The sequence below is a fragment of the Ambystoma mexicanum genome, chromosome 11 (genome assembly GCF_040938575.1).
Source record: "Ambystoma mexicanum isolate Mex_15411 chromosome 11, UKY_AmexF1_1, whole genome shotgun sequence".
Lineage (NCBI taxonomy): Eukaryota > Metazoa > Chordata > Amphibia > Caudata > Ambystomatidae > Ambystoma > Ambystoma mexicanum.
Window position 1 is genome coordinate 317500954 of NC_090934.1, and position 16251 is coordinate 317517204.

Sequence of the window (16251 nt, forward strand, 5' to 3'; positions counted from 1 at the left end):
TCCCAGAAAGGAAAATGCTCAGCCTCCTTTTCTATCCTTCTTAATTTTTGTGATGTGCAGGAGATTGGTGTTTGCATTTTCAAGAGGGAGGACATCCGTAGCTTTGTAGATCACAGAAAGAATGCACAAAGAACACTTCTCCAGCATGGGGTCTGGCATGGATTCACATGCTCATGAATATTCCCCGTCGTCAGGCTGGGAATCCTCGGTAAAGAAAAAACCAGTATCAGTTTCGTTTCTGATCTGTCTTTCGTAGTAACAACCAATCACTGGTCTCTGCGTCATACTGACCACAGCCAATGACTGCCCTCTACCTAAGCACCGCCTCTGGCAGCCATCTTCAGATTTTTACCGCACGTTCATGTGTTGGGATCCTCGTGCTATTGCTCTCGAGCGTTAGTGCTATTTTTTCACGTTTTTTCTCAAAAACTTCGTTTTTTTCGGTCAAAAGAGCCTCAAGCTCCACCGACTCACTATCCGATCAACGGGGACCCGTGTCGGATTCGTCTGCGCCCCTCAAGGGTGAAGATTCGTCGAGCTACGCTTTTGGAGGACTCCAGAAGTTTCTCAGGCCCGGTCATGGCCCAGGAGAAGGGAAGCTCGACGCCCGGAAAGCTGTTCAGGGTCTGCCCTGGATGCCAGCTGCAGAACGTCTTCAAGGAGGACGAACACTCCTTTTGTCTCTACTGCCTACATGAGGACAAGACGCACGTGGAGAAGGACTGTGCGTTTTGCGGCAACATGTCGGAGCGGACCATGAAGGACCGCCATCAACGTCTCGCCAACTGGCTAGAAGGGAAGAGCCCGTCCGGCGAGAAGAAGAAGAAGAAATCTGAGCGGTCTTCTAAGCCCTTTGAGGACGCCCCGGCGACGGGGGTCCAACATAAGGCCAAGCACCGCGAGTCCGCTGGCACCGGGAGCGCCGAACGGTCGGGCTCTACGGTCGCCAGGCAGGGCGCACCCTCCCCGGCACCATCAACCACGAGCCAACGCTCTGGGTCGGGTAAGAGGAAGGCCGAGCACCCGGCGAAGCTCCTGGAGAGGCCCCGGTCGAGCTCGAAGGCCCCATCGGAGGGGGAGCGAGGCGGTGTCCCCCCCCTCAAGGATAAGGCGGTGAGCGCACCTAAGGTGGTGAAGGCCTTAATCCATCCGGCCAAGCCCTCTATCGAAACTGTCGCGGCGGCCCTGGCTCAGCCTGTGCAGGCTACACCAGTGGTGGCGACCTCGGGGCTCAGAGTCTCCCTGCCACCTCGGAGGGAGTCATCTTTTGTGCCCATCGATAGGACCCCCGTGAAATCCCCCGTGGGGAAGAAAAAGGGGGGGCAGGGCGTCGTCGTAGATTCGGCCTCAACCTCGGAGGAGGAGTTGGTCGAAGTCTTAAGCCACGGCCTCGGCGTGGAAGAAGACCGACCCGTCGGGATGGATCCCGACGCAGGTGACGACGACATCGTCGTGGGTACCGACGGGGTCCCTGATCGCCCGTCGGATTCCCCTCTGCCAGCGCCGCGAGACAACTCGGCGGCCATTTTGTTGGCTATACAGTCCTTATGCTCAGAGATAAGGACGAGACTACCGTTGCCGACGGAACCTCTCCCGTCGGGGGACCCAGAACCGGGACCTTCTGGTGTTCCCCCTACCAAGAAAAGAAGGATCCACCCTCCGCCTCCTTTTCAGCCGTCGCGCCCCTTCCAGCCCTCCTCCCCGTCCACCCGAGGGGATGATACGGTAATGACACGGCAGCGACGGGTACGGACGACGAGGTATACGACGAGGATGTACCGTCGTCGCCTCCCACCAGGGCTTCTCCGCCCGACGAGATTGGATCGTTCCACTCCATGATCTCCAGGGCATCCAAGCTTTTTCAACTCTGCCCTGAGGAGAAGAAGAAGGAAGGTTTCCTTTATCAGCGGCGCGAGGCCAAGAGGAAGACGGTCCTCTCAGTGCCTCTATTGGACGACATTTGGGATGAGGGCCTCACCCTCCTCAAGAACCCTTCCACGACGCCAGCTAGAAGAGACCGGTACGAGAAGAAGTACCGGGTCCCGGACACGGCCCCCTGTGCCTCCGGGCGCAGCCTACCCCGGACTCCGTCGTCTCCGCGGCGGCCAGGAAGAAAGCGGGGGGGGGTGCGGCCTCCACATCGACTTCCCCACCGGACGGTGAGGGAAAGAAATTGGACGCTATGGGACGCAGAGTCATCTCGTCGGCAGCGACGACGATTAAAGCGGCCAACGCCTTGGCTATCGTGGCCTGCTATGACAGGGAGCTCTGGTACAAACTGGCTCCCCTGCTGGACTTCCTGCCGGACGACAAGAGGACAGAGGCCCTGGAGATCCTGCAGGAAGGTGAGGTGGCGTCGGACCACGCCATTACCGTTGCGACGGACATCGCCGACACTGGGTTCCGCCAGTTGGGCAACGGCGTTTGCCTTAGGCGGCGTGGATGGCTCAAGGCTACGGACTTCCGTCAAGACGTTCAGACCAGAGTCCTGGACATGCCCTTCGATGGGAACAACCTGTTTGGCAAAACAGTGGACGATTCCCTACAGGCCATTAAAGCGGACACTGAGACGGCCCGGGCCCTGGGAGTTCTGCAGCAACGACGGACGCCCTTTCGGAGCAGCGGAGGCAAGGGCGCCTCCAAAGGTTCCGGCGGCGGTTTCTCCACCTACCGTCAAGCGGCCCGCTCGTCGTCTCAGGAGGCCTACAGAGGACGAGGCAAGTCTGGCGGACTCCGCCGTCGTCGCCAAGGAGGTCAAGGCGGCAAAGCCTCGTCCAAGCAGGATTGAACCGACCGTGGGGTCGGGCCCCCACCGAAGCACCCCGGTGGGAGGCCGGCTGGCGAGCTTCGTCAGCGTGTGGGAGTCCATCTCCACCGACCGTTGGGTGCTGGACGCCTTGGCCCGGGGCCACGCGCTCGAGTTTCAAAGAAGGTGTCCACGCGTCCCCCCCGTGGCCAGGAAAGAACTTCACGTCCCTCAACTTCTCCTGGAGGTAAAGGCGATGCTCAGGAAGGGCGCCATCGAACTCGTCCCAAAGAGGCTTCGGGGCTCCGGAGTGTACTCGAGATACTTCCTCGTGAAGAAGAAGACGGGGGGATGGCGCCCCATCCTGGACCTGCGACGTCTGAACAAGTTCATCAAGGCGCAAAAGTTCCGGATGGTCACCCTCCAGCACGTCCTGGGTCAGCTGGAGGAAGGAGACTTCCTGTCGTCGTTGGATTTGGAGGATGCCTACTTCCATATTCCCATCCTAAAGGGGCACCGAAAATTCCTCAGGTTTGTGGTCCAAGGGCGTCATTACCAGTTCAAAGCCCTCCCCTTCGGTCTACGGTCGGCACCCAGGGTGTTCACCAAGTGCCTCGCACCGGTGGCGGCGCAGCTGCGCCGCGAGGGGATCCACGTCTACCCCTACCTGGACGACTGGCTCATCCGAGCCAAGACGAGGGAGCTCGCCGTGGTTCACACGGCAAGGACCGTCCAACTTCTCACGGACCTGGGATTCTCCGTGAACTTCGCCAAATCCCACCTGGTACCCGATCAAGACGCTCTGTTTCTGGGAGCGAGGCTCAACACAGTGTCCCTTCTGGCCTCCCCTTCGGAGGAGAGGACCAGGACCATCCTGGGCAAGGTGCAACGGATGTTGGTGGCCGACGCGGCCAAGGTGAGGTCCATCAAGTCCCTCCTCGGAATGATGTCTTCCTGCATCTACCTCATTCCCATGTGCAGGCTCCGGATGCGCCCGTTGCAGGAGTTCCTGGACGCGCGCTGGATCCAAACGACGGGCAGCTTCGAGGAAAGGATCACTCTCGACGAGAGTTTCCGACGAGCGATCCGGTGGTGGGACACCCGCGCGCATCTGACGGCGGGCATGGACTTCCAGACCCCAGCCCACCAGGAGACAGTGACCACGGATGCCTCCCTGGAAGGGTGGGGAGCGCACACCGAAAATCTACACGCAAGGGGCCTTTGGCTCCCGACGGAGAAATCCTTACATATCAACGTCCTGGAGCTCCGTGCAGTGTTTTGGTCCCTCAGGTCCTTCCTTCCGTCCCTCAAGGGCAAGGTGGTGAGGATCTTCACCGACAACACCACCACCATGTTTTACATCAGAAAACAGGGCGGAACCAGGTCCCCAGCACTGTCCAAGGAGGCGCAGGACCTGTGGCATTGGGCAGTTGCCCAAGGGATGTTTCTGGTGCCGTTTCATCTGGCAGGGATAAAAAACACCATCGCCGACTCACTCAGCAGGGAGCTGCGCTCGTGCCACGAGTGGGAACTACGGCAGGATCTAGTGGATCGCCTCTTCCGACGGTGGGGCACACCCCAGATCGACCTGTTCGTGACGGCGACGAACTCCAAGTGCCGGAGGTTCGCCAGCAGGTTTCCCCAGGCGAGGAGCATGGGCGATGCTTTCTCGTTCCCCTGGGAGGGCCTGTTCCTCTACGCGTTCCCTCCTTTGCCACTGCTAATCCGGCTCGTCAACCAGCTCAAGAGGTCACGGTGCAGGATGATCCTCGTCGCACCTGCGTGGCCGAGGCAGATATGGTTCCCGGACCTTCTGACTTGTCAGCGTCCCCGCCAATCAAGCTGCCGGTGGACGCGGATCTGCTCTCCAGGGAAGGAGGCGCCATCCTCCACCACGACCCGAAATCGCTGAACTTGCAGGCCTGGCTCCTGCAGCGCTAGAGTTTGGAGGATACGACATACCGGCCGACTGCAGAGAGGTTCTTGCAAAGGCCAGGGCGTCCTCGACTCTTAAATGCTACGGACACAAATGGAAGAGGTTCTCTGTCTGGTGCCACGCACAGAAGATTAACCCTCTATGGATTACGGCTCCCCAAGTTCTGCCGTACCTGCTGACGCTGGCCAAAGCTGGACTGGCACACGCGTCCATCAAGATTCATCTGGCTGCAATCTCCCGATACACCAGGACCACGGGACGGACGTCCTTGTGGTCTCATCGTCTGGTGAAAGAGTTCATGAAGGGACTGTTCAGATCGTTCCCGCCGGTGAATGCTCCGGCCCCGGCGTGGGAGCTCAACGTGGTGCTGACCAAGCTCATGGGACCTCCGTTCAAGCCTCTGCACTCGGCCCCGTTGAAGTTTCTGTCGTGGAAGACAGCGTTTCTTGTGGCCATCACCTCCGCACGACGGGTGGGAGAGATCCAGGCCCTTTCCTGCAAGGCCCCGTGCTTGACTTTTCACGACACGAGGGTGGTGCTCAGGACGCACCCCTCCTTCTTGCCCAAGGTACCGTCGGACTTCCATCTCAACGAACCCTTGGTGTTGCCTGTATTCTTCCCGTCGCCTTCGTCGCCGGCTGAGAGGACTTTGCACTCGCTGGATGTGGCTAGAGCGCTGAAGTTCTACGTGGACCGCACAAAGTGTTTTCGGAAGACGTCACAACTCTTTGTGAACTTTGGACCTGTCAATCAGGGGAAGGCTCTCTCGAAGGCTTCCATTTCCAGATGGCTCTCTGGCTGTATCATGTACTGTCATCGGTTGGCAAACCGACCGCTGCCCGGCCGTCCGAGAGCCCGTTCCACCAGAGCGATCGCAGCTACCACGGCGTTCCTTTCTGGTGTGCCCCTGCTGGACATATGCAGGGCTGCTACGTGGAGGTCGACGCACACCTTCACGAAGTTCTACTGCGTCGATCGGGATTCCAGGGAGGAGTCCAGGGTCGGCCAAGCAGTGCTGCGCAACCTGTTCGCCTGAGGTGAGCCTGGTGAGGAGGTAAGATGCTTAATGTTGAGTTTGATGCAATGCTTAATGTTGAGCCTTTGCCACCTCCCGTGGTTGTGCATGTGTGTACTGCTATGTATTCTTTATTCATGAGCATGTGAATCCATGCCAGACCCCATGCTGGAGAAGGAACAAGTTACTTACCTGTAACTGTTGTTCTCCAGCATGGGTCTGGTATGGATTCACATGTGAACCCTCCCGCCTACCCCTCTGCGGCTCTTCACTTGGTCATACTGCCACTTCACGTGCTTCCAAATCTGAAGATGGCTGACAGAGGCGGTGCTTAGGTAGAGGGCAGTCATTGGCTGTGGTCAGTATGACGCAGAGACCAGTGATTGGTTGTTACTACGAAAGACAGATCAGAAACTAAACTGATACTGGTTTTTTCTTTACCAAGGATTCCCAGCCTGACGACGGGGAATATTCATGAGCATGTGAATCCATGCCAGACCCATGCTGGAGAACAACAGTTACAGGTAAGTAACTTGTTCCATACGGTGTATGTGCATGTTAGTTTGTGCATCTACCCTCTTGATAAATAGAAGACACTACTATAGCATTGTATCCCACCACCAAAGACTGAAATAGTTGCTGCTGTTCCACTAAAGGTTTGGCTTTGGCCTATAACAATGGTGAGAGCATTATCAGCCAATATCACCTGAGGCAGAAGGCCTATAATGCTAGTAGTCTATTATGCCTGTAAGAAATAGTTGGTCTAAATTATGTATCCTACACTAGATGGACATCTCCAGTCTAACACTCAATACTGATATAGTCCCACCCACAATTCTGGGTCAGAAAAAAGCAGTGATTAAAACGAACAAATGAGTCTAATCGAGACAAAGTTGGTCACCAGCTTAATGCCAGAAAGCCACCACAATGTTGCAATATCACAAACAGTTGGTCTACAAAAACAAAATGTTCCTGCCTGCATGAATCTCACTATTTTTCACACACACGCACTCATTTCCATTACCAATTATCTCTCTCTCACTATATTACAGGGCCTCCGGTAGCGGCCCTGTAGTTATGGTTAAGTTGTTCAAGCCATAGGAAAAGCACTTTTTGGGCAGCTTAGAACTTCACCCCTCCTGAATGAAGCCTCACAAAACTTTGCGAAGTTTGGTGAGGTTTCATCAAGGGGGCAAAGTTATAGGGGGGTCCCAAAATATGTGGTTTTTCCCATAGACGCAATGGACATTTTTTTTTTTGCTCAGGTCTACAGCCCAAACCGCTGGATGAACTTTCACCAAATTTATGGCAGGAGCGGCGGCTTGGTCCCGAAAGCATGCCTTTGTAATTTTTTTAAAACAACCAAAAAGTAGGTATACAGAACTTACTGATATCTAGGTTCGGTCGCCGGACTCACTTCCCTGTTCGGTCCGCGGAGGGGCCAACATGATGTGCGCAAGCATCGGACACGCCCGCGGATTGGTCAATAAAAAATGTGAGGTGCACCAGATTTTTGGAAATGCCTGCCATGTTGTTTTCACGGTCAGCTGCCGGTATCTGCAGACAGCGTGGTAAAAACATATATAAAAAAAACATAATTTAGGACTTGTCAAACTAATGAAACAATCTGTGGGGAGGTGCGGGGTGATGAGGATGGGATGACATATGGCCTAACAAAGCAAAAAAGACAGGCCTTTTTCTTCCCTGAGGTCTGCGTACAGTCCGGGACAGCCTTGTGATGTCCATGAACATCCTCGATGGTCCGGAGAATCTATGCTTATTTGTGCATTACAGGGTTCGTGAAAAGCAGTTTTTGGATGGCTTATAACTTTGGCGCCACTCATTGAAACTGCATGAAATTTCAGAATTTCATTCTAGTCCTGATTCTGAATGGCCTTTAAAAGTATGGTGCTATTTTGTCAAGAGGGAACAAAATTAGAGGGGTAGGGGTCCTAAAATATTGTGAAGGCTTACACATGTGGTGCAATTTGACGAATCTGTACAAATGTTTACAAAAAGATTTTAGACCAAGCTATAAATATTTTTGCAAAGTTTTGTGGGATTTTGTCAAGAGGGGGCAAAATTAGAGCGGGGTCTCAAAATATTGTAAAGGCTTATAAATGTGGTGCCATTTGACGAATCTGCACAAAAGTTTGCAAAACGAATTTAGATCTAGATATACATGTTTTTGCAGTTGGGTCGGATTTTGTCAAGAGGTGGCTAAATTAGAGGGGGGGTCTCAACATTTTTAGATGGCTTATAACTTTGTTGTTGTTTAACAAGTGTGGACAAAAGTTTTCAGAACCATTAGAGACCCAACCTTGAATGTTTGTGCAAAGTCTGAATGGATTTTGTCAAGTGGGGCTAGGTTATATGACTATTGTAAGTAAGTACATTTTGACACTTTTAAAAACATAAAACATGGGCGGATTTCCAGCAAACCCGTTTTAGGAGCATTGGCAAGGACCTGAAAGCATGGTTTTGCAAATGTGATGTCATCTTTCATGTCCTGGGTGTTAGTCTTAGTAGTGCATGGCAGTGGTTGCTTCGATTACTATAACTAGCGAATTTATGAGGTTTTTCGGTTTCACTTGTAACTATAAGTTATTTCATTGCATTTCATAGGTTTTTATTAGTGCAACTTAACCATAATGTCCCTTTAACAAAGTTTTTTCAGTGAATATATAATATATATATATATATATATATATATATATATATATATATATATATATATATATATATGTATATATATATATCAGTGAAACAACTTTGTTAAAGGGGCCTTATGAATAGGATGAGGAGGAGGATGAAGTGCCTACCTCCAGCGCTCGGAGTCTGTCCTAGGTGTGGTGATTTTTCACCACTGTTGGGGGTGTACCAAAGGCTCGGGCAGCCAAGGTTAGATGCACTGAGTCGCCGACTACCTAGCCTGTACCCCTACTGGACCACCTCCATGCACAGCCACACCAGATCCATCCACCCGGATGCTCTGAAAAAGGCACTAATTTGTAAAGGCCTGCTGGTGGCTCACTGATTGTATTAGGACTGTTAACTGGTGTAACCCTCGCCGTGACGTGACATCCTGTCCTGTCATCAGAGGTCATCGGCAGAGAATCTGCAGTACTTATGTAGTGGTACACAACATTGAGATAACGTGCGTTGCTTGCTTGTGTCAGTCGCTGGTAAGTGAAGAAGTGTGTTGGGAAGCGCCGGGCGCTCCCTTTCCTTTAAAAATCCATGGCTCGGAGGATGTGACATTGAGACAACGGAGCAGGGTCACGCTTTTGAATACTGTAGCAAGCGTCAGTTCTGTTTGTCTATTCTGCTTGCCTTGTTCAAATAGTACTGTTGCAACATCCAAGTGTGCCCCTAGTATATTGAGAGTTTTCTACTTAATGGGAGTGCCTTTGCACGCGGTTTGTAATCCGACCTTTGATATTGGCACGCAGGCAAGGTTAGCATACGGCTAGTTTGCTGGGTGAATAGTTGGCTGTAAAAAGTGAATAGTGATTCATGTTTTGTGAAACAAGGTTTTTTAATAGTATGGAACACTTTAACTGCCTAGTACATCTCTAATTTTGTGCAGTGTGTTTTTATGAATTGTGTGCCTACTGGGAATAGATAAAGCTGTAATTTGGATTTTTGAACTAATTGAACTAATTGAATTGTTCTGCTACTATTGTTTAAAACATGGTAACAATTGAAGAAATTACTAAACTGAAAAGTGATGTAGATGTTTCCCGGAACATCCCATTGGCTGTGCGACAATGTTGCAGAATGTGCACACCAAAAACCACATTATCAAATGGCACCATGACTAAATCAAAAATGCTGACAACATAAGTCTCAGAAATGGATTAAGTTGCTGAAGAGATAGCAGCCAAAGAAATTGCAGCAGATCTAAGCAATTCTCGGGCCTGCATAGATACTAAACTTTTGGAAACAGTGATTACTAGACCGCTGACCGACATTTCATCTCAGATTGAACACAATAGCTGTATTGCCTTTTCACCTGAAGAAATGTCTGTGTTTAAATCAGAAGTATCTTCTGAAAATTCAAGAAGTAAATCTTAATAATTGATATAAAACCACTAAATGTAATAGTTCAAGTACATAATATTACTAACATAAGTGATGAACTTGAACTCAATCATCTAAAAATGTACATTTAGCAATGGATTTATCAGCGGGGGAAAACTTGGGAGATGAAAATGCCATCTCATCTACCTCATATGTATCAGAGGTGGGCACTGAACAGTTTTTTGAAAGTCTAGCTATGCAAAATGACAGAAACACTCTTCAGCATGGAAAACATATAAATGGAAGTGGGTATTTAGATGTACCAATTAACACGAGCACAAAATTAGAAGTGAGCCAAGCCCTAAATAAATCAGCACTAAAAGAAGAGGATGGTAGCATAAGTAGCATGAATTCAATGATATATTTTGGGCATTAGATCATCTACTAACCATGCGATTTGAAACATGTGATAATATTGAGCGAAAATTACGTCCAGTCAGTGTTGCTTCTTAAAAGTATTACTAGCACTTGTAAAACAGTGAAAGAAGTTGGTACCTCCATGGATCTGACATGTATTGGAAATAATTCAGCTCAATCCTATCTACAAATAAAAGAATCAACTCTTTTAGTAGATAGAGTTCAGATGAAAAGTACAAGTGGGAAGGTGTGGCAGAAAATGACACAGAAAGTAGTATCACAAGCAGTATTGTACTCAAAGAGATTGAGGGCTCGAATATCTACGGGGGGTGTAACAAAAACAACTGTAAATACAAAGAAGTTGTACCGGTAGTGAGCCCTGTGTCAGCGAGTGCACCATCTGATGAAACTGGTAAACAGGCTACTGTCGGTCTGAGTGACAAGGTACTACAAAGTGTAGAGAATCCACCTTAGAACGGTGTTATTCAATTATGGAGGCGCCAAGGAGCCAGCTGAGGGAGTGCTCCTGGGCTGACTGAACTGTCAGGGAAACACTGTTCAGTTCCCCTGCCGCACATGCTCGCTGAGCCATGCAACGCTGGGGGTGTTTTGCTTCGCTAGCCTTGCATAGCTTATTGGAAATGCTGGCTGGGGCACTGCATGTTTGTATGTGCGAGGGGGAGCCTCTTCGTACATATGGACTGAGCAACCTGTAGCGGGGCATTTTAGCTCCCATGTGCAGGCCCCTGCAGAAGGTACGTTTAAGTTCATTTTTTATTTTTATTTGAATGTGTATGGATGCATGTCTGCTTGTGTTTTGAGTGAGTATTGTATGGTCATGGGTGCTTGTATGAATGATAGAGTGATTGCTGTGTGTGTGTGTGTTTGTTTTGGTAGGTTGAGCTGATTTTGGCAAGTGGGGGTTCAGGGGGAAAGGAGGGTTGTACAACAAAGGCAGTTTAAAAATCCCCCTACCAACCTGCGAAAACCAGCTCTCCTTCTGAGGTGCTGTGGACCCCAGGGGACAGGGATGGTATTTTTTTTAACTGGATATCTATCATAATGTCCAGTCAAAAATACCATGCTTTCCCCATTTAAAAAAAAGGTATGCTCTAAAATGCAACATTTTAACCCATTATTTAAAAAGAATTCATCGGCGGACCCCCCCCCCCATGAAACCGCATTGATTGATTTTGGCTCCCATGCTGCGCTTGGTCGCAATGTCATTTTTGTGGGAATCATATATGCCCCTCTACTTAAAAAAATCACCTGCTCCCACTGACTGTGTTTGGAACGGGGTCGGGGAGGCACAGGGACTGTGGTGGGAGCAGGAGCACTGGAATAGTGGTGGGAGCAGGGTGGGGACAGCCCCGGGTCTGTGATGGAGTGGGGAGAGCCCAGGGACTGGGATGAGGGAGCTCAGCAACTGTGATGGGAGCAGGTGGGGGAGCCCAGGGACTATACTGGAGCAGAGTGCGGTGACGGCGCACAATAATTCATAGCCATTTGTACATACTGTCTACTTGGCATTTTTGGAGGGTCCCTGCCTCCCCAAAATGGATCACAAACCATATAAAGTCATTGTGCCTGTGTTTCTTTTCTTTTGAAAGAGTCAACCATGGGTCTGTCTGAGATTTGATTCTTCAAACATGATCTGTGCTCACAGATCATTTGGAGAATTTCCCTTTTTGTTTTTCCAATATATAGGCGATTGCAGGGGCATTTTATCCCATATACTGCCCAAGTAGTTTTACAATTTGTAAATCCCCTGCACTCCCAGCTGAGTCCGTAGAGGACATCTGCCTCAAATTCTGTGGTTTTTTAAAAGCAAATTTTTTTTTGTGGTGCAAAATCAGGGGTGGGGGAGAATGTTCCGGTCCCTAAGAATCACTTTCTTCAGTACATTAGTGATTGGACTATAGGTTGAGGTGCAAGTAATTCCTTCTTCTCGTTCCTGTTCTCATCTTGTCAGACACACTTCTCTTGTAGTATGTGTAGTCCTCTTTCAATTAGTCTTGTTTCCAAAATCCCTGCATGTTTAACATGTTTTTCTCTTTGTTTCTGCCTTCTCTCTTCCTCTCCCCTGCTGATCTCCTGTCTGATACTGCACTGATCACCTGGCTACCCACAGTGCTTCCTGGCATCCCCTGCACAGTGATCTATATCTGTAACCCTACAGTCCCCATCCTGCACTTATTGACACCTGTTGTCTGCACTTTTTGCACTACTTGTATTTATTCCATCATCTGCACTCGCCCTTGCCCCCGCCCCTATTCCCTTCCCCACTCCCCTGCAGTTGCGTGATCTCAATGTCACTAGGCCTAGAAATATTGCAGTTTTTTTTTCTTCCCTCTGTTCCCACTCCCTTGCCTTGTCTCCCCTTGAAACACTTAGGCGAGTTATAAATGCCATATCATATCAAATCATATTCTCTTATCTGAGAACAGTTTCTTCTAATTCTCAGAAATTGTCCATAAAGAAAGTTATTCTTGAGGCTGATTGGATGGTAACTTATGTAATGCAGTAGTGTGTTCTTGTCTGTTGTTTTTTGGAAGAGGGTTGTCTCAGTAGTGCCCTGTTATGTTTTTATAAGGCACAGGTCTAGGAAGGGGACAGTCCGAAGGTCATACATCATACTGAATTTTAGAAATGGATCCCAACCCGTTAAGCCAAGCATGAAAGGTCTTAAGTTCTGTCAGTGATCTTCTCCAGATCATCATGAGATCATCAATATAGTGTCTCCAGTTCATGTGTGAGGGCCATGGTTTGAGCTTCTGGCTCAGGAATTGTTTCTCGTAATTGTCCATGTATAGGCTTGCTATATTTGGTGCAAAGGTGGCACCTATGCTGGTCCCATGTATTTGTTTGAATAGGGTGTCCTCAAAAAGAGAAATTTTATGCAAGGGCCAGTCTTATACATTCTAAGATGAAGTCTGTTGGTACCTTTTCCTTGGTATCTGTTCGTTGGTGTAGATATCTTCGCATCACCTTGTGGGATGCTTTTGTACAATGCTTCCATGTCAAAAGTGACTAAAAAGTAATTCTGTTCAATTTCCATGATCAATAGTGTGTTGATGATTTGTGGTGAATCTTGGGTGTAAGATTTCATTTTCATCACGAAAGGTCTTAAGAAGAAGTCTGAATATTGGGATAGGGGTTCTAGAATAGATCCAATAGCACAGACGATTGGTCTGCCAGGCAGATTTTCAGTGTTTTTGTGCACCTTCGGCATTATGTAAAATCCCGGCATTACGGGATGCAGTTTGTTCAAAAAACGTTTTCATTCTCATCAATCCAGCCTTCCACGAAGGCATGTTGCGCTTGACATACAATCTCTTCTTGTAAACTTTCAGTGGGTTACGTTCTAGTCTTCGGTAGTGATCTTTGTTATTCAACAAGTGCCTCTTTTCTGTAGTTGCACCGTTTCCACAGGACTATTCCGCCTCCCTTGTCAGCAGGTTTAATTAGAAAATCAAGGTTGTTGTTCAGTGAAAGTATTGCTTCTCGTTCACTTTTATTGAGGTTATCTCTCAATTGAATGATGTTCATCAAAAGTTTCTTGGTCTCGTGCAGTATTCAGTTCTCAAAAGTGAATATGTTTGGACATATTGATGTATCGAGAGGGGTGAATGAGGATGCCAGTTTTAGGCCAGTTACACTCACCTCCTTGTCGAGGTCTTCATTTGCTTTTGAGGTTCTAAAGAAATATTTCAGTTTAAGGACTCTAAATAACCTTCTTAGGTCTTTCTCTGTTGTGAAATGATCTGCTCTTGTGGTTGGGACAAAACTCAATGCCTTATTGAGTACATTCACTTCTTCTAATGACATTTGATTGTCTGTGAGATTAAATATATGTGCTACCACTCCTGGTCCAGCCTGCCATTCCATTGGCGTGTTCTCATTGCATATTCCCCTGATTGTCATCGTCATTTGGTTCTGCCTCTGCATCCTCGAAAAAACTGTTGTGTATCCAGACTTGATGTTGATGTTGAGGTTGATGCTGTTACATCTCTGTTATCTGACTCACTTCCACTAGTAGCATTAGAAGTGTCTGAGAAAGTGACACATTGTTTTCCTTTGGGGCGCACTGTATTGATTCTGGGATCTTTCTCTGTATGTTTTATTTTGGTCCACGCACAAATCAGCGTTAAGGTATGGAAACGTCTTCTCCTCTTTATATGCTTCCACATCTTTTTTCAACTTCCAGATTTTTTTCTCCAAATTGGACTGGTTGCATTTTTTGATTTCTTACTCTACCTTTTCCAATTTTGTTTTGGCATCTTGTATTATTGAATTGTCATTGATGTTATTCTCCAGTGCTTCCAACTCGGCACCTTGTTGTTTCATCGCCTGTTCTGCGGTTTCAATGACAAGGATGATCCAGTCCCGGCTACATTTATTACCCACAATGCTGAAATTTAATTTGGGGTTGTCGATAAATATACGTGGAATATTACGGACTTGCAATCCCTCTGGGATCAATCCGGCTTTTAAATACTCCAGCTTAATTTTTGCCATGTAGTTCAGTTCTTACTAGTTTTTTCTTTTTTTGTGTTATTAGTTCTAAATCGTTGGTGTTGGTCTGTGGGATAGAGGCACTGACACCAGAGGTCAGTAGAGATGGTGCACTTGGAGGCCTTTGGAAATGTTCATCCGTGAACGAGAACATGTTAACATTCTCCATCTTTTATTTGGATATACAATCACATTAGATACAGTATTGTTTGATGTGTTGATCTCTTCATCTCACTTTCTGGGTCAGCACGTTCTTAGTTAAATAACTAAATCCTACAACCACGGGTTGTCCATAGACTTGTTAACAAAACAAGGATGAGCCCCTTCAATTTGCATTTTCGAGGGGCTTTTACTCATATGTGGGGAAGATGCATATAAAACAAAAGAAGAGCAAATAGCTACCTCTCCCTCAGATATCCAGATCTAGTGTCACCTTTACCTTGAGTTCAACAATATCGTTAGTTATACACAAATCCTTTATTGTCTTTTTCTAGTACATAGAAGTTTATTTCATATCATTGTACACAATTCATGTCATTCATAGTGTCAATCATCGATAACACATTCATATTGCAAAAATGTAAAAGCATTTTTCAATACATCCTATGGTACAACAGACCAAACTGATTCAAATGTGATGTTATATTGTGGGGTTAGTATTCAGAGTGCTTTGAATGCAGGAAAATACCTTAATCGAATTGTACATTGTTTTTTTTGTTGGGTGTATGCAGACAACCACAATTTTAGAGCCTAGTTGGAATTGATATGACACCATTCTCCCAAATCTAGATAGCGTTTTGTTTTTTGACATTGTTTGTTCAGCAAATCTATATCACCCAATGGATACACACAAATACTTATATTAGCCGCTTTTCTATTTGAACAAGGGAGGTTTCTTTTAAAAGCGCACGGACAATGGGTGTTTTGGCCATTTTCACAATGGTTCGCACATCCAAGTGACCATCTCATTAGATGTTCTATGGGCCTTCATCAGGATGAACAGTAATTTGCTTGCAGAATCTCAGTCGATAGCCTAACCCTTTTTGTGAGATCAATAATGAAAAATGACATACAAATAAAAGAAAGATATTTATTAATGTTGAGTAATGTAGTATGACGTTCGTATGCACACTACATACTATTTAGTAGACGGCTGGCGTATGGACGGTAACTGACCTGGCAGTTGCTCTGATCCTTGAGAATTGATTTTGTTGGATGGATGATAATTCCATTGAACCATGGTGGTGTTCCTGGAGTGGGCTGTTCTCATTAAATGAGAAAAGCCTACAAAAGAGAGGCACATGTAACTTAATTCAATCACCCACCGTGTGTTACCAAACACAAACCGCATGGTGTGCCATGTTATTGTAAAGCATTCACTTTGATTCTTTACTTCATGTTTAAATGTGACTTAGTCTCCTTAAAGACTAATACAAAGAGACGCGTTAGAGTTTGTGTGGTTGTCACTCCCCCAATTAGGGTTTCTTTACAGGCTTCACAAGGATGCATGAAAATGCATGTATGTATAAAACTACCCCTGTCTGAGTACCCTGATTTTGATTTGCTGCATAGGGGAGAAATCTAATGGGGCTGAAGGAG

The 16251-nt window shown here is 47.6% G+C and overlaps 1 protein-coding gene across 1 annotated transcript in view; it reads left to right on the forward strand.

Moving 5' to 3' along the window:
- The window catches only part of HIVEP3 (HIVEP zinc finger 3), a 791497-nt gene that overhangs the window by 659655 nt on the left and 115591 nt on the right, over positions 1-16251 (forward strand). The window lies entirely within an intron of this gene.